Source organism: Pongo pygmaeus, chromosome 8 (genome assembly GCF_028885625.2).
Source record: "Pongo pygmaeus isolate AG05252 chromosome 8, NHGRI_mPonPyg2-v2.0_pri, whole genome shotgun sequence".
NCBI classification, from domain to species: Eukaryota; Metazoa; Chordata; class Mammalia; order Primates; family Hominidae; genus Pongo; species Pongo pygmaeus.
In genome coordinates this window covers 62501956-62502797 of record NC_072381.2, presented here as the reverse complement: position 1 = coordinate 62502797, position 842 = coordinate 62501956, and the positions used below count along the sequence as shown (strand labels likewise).

Below are 842 nucleotides of genomic sequence, written 5' to 3'. Positions count from 1 at the left end.
CGATCTCCTGACCTCATGATCTGCCTGCCTCGGCCTCCCAAAGTGCTGGGATTACAGGCGTGAGCCACCACACCCGGCTGAAATAATGTCTTTTGAAGCAACTTGGATGAAGTTGGAGACCATTATTTTAAGTGAAGTAACTCAGGAATGGAAAACCGAATACCATATGTTCTCACTTATAAGTGAGAGATAAGCTATGAGGACACAGACACATACAGAGTGATATAATGGACTCTGGAAACTCAGATGGGGGAGGATGGGTGGGGAGTGTGGGATAAAATACTACATATTGGGTACGATGAACACTACTTGGGTGGTGCATACACTAACATCTCAGAATTCACCATTATACAATTCATTCATGTAACCAAATATTACTTGTACCCCCAAAGCTACTGAAATTTTATAAAATTAATAACGATTTAAAAAGAAGCAGTTCTCTTTCTGCCTCCACTGCTGCTATGGCGCCTGTGAAAAAGCTTGTGGTGAAAAGGGGCAAAAAAAAGAAGCAGGTTCTGAAGCTCAGTATTGATTGCACCCACTCCGTAGAATATGGAATCATGGACGCTGCCAATTTTGAGCAGTTTCTGCAAGAGAGGATCAAAGTGAACTGAAAAGCTGGGAAACTTGGTGGAGGGGTGGTGACCATCGAAAGGAGCAAGAGAAAGATCACTGTGACATCTGAGGTGCCTTTTTCCAAAAGGTATTTGAAATATCACACCAAAAAATATTTGAAGAAGAATAATCTACATGATTGGTTTGCGTAGCTGCTAACAGCAAAGAGTTATGAATTATGTTACTTCCAAATTAACCAAGACGAAGAAGAGGAAAACGAGGATTAA

The 842-nt window shown here is 41.2% G+C and overlaps 1 pseudogene; it reads left to right on the top strand.

Moving 5' to 3' along the window:
- Positions 1-461: 461 nt before the first annotated feature.
- LOC129006326 (large ribosomal subunit protein eL22-like) lies at positions 462-842 on the top strand (annotated as a pseudogene).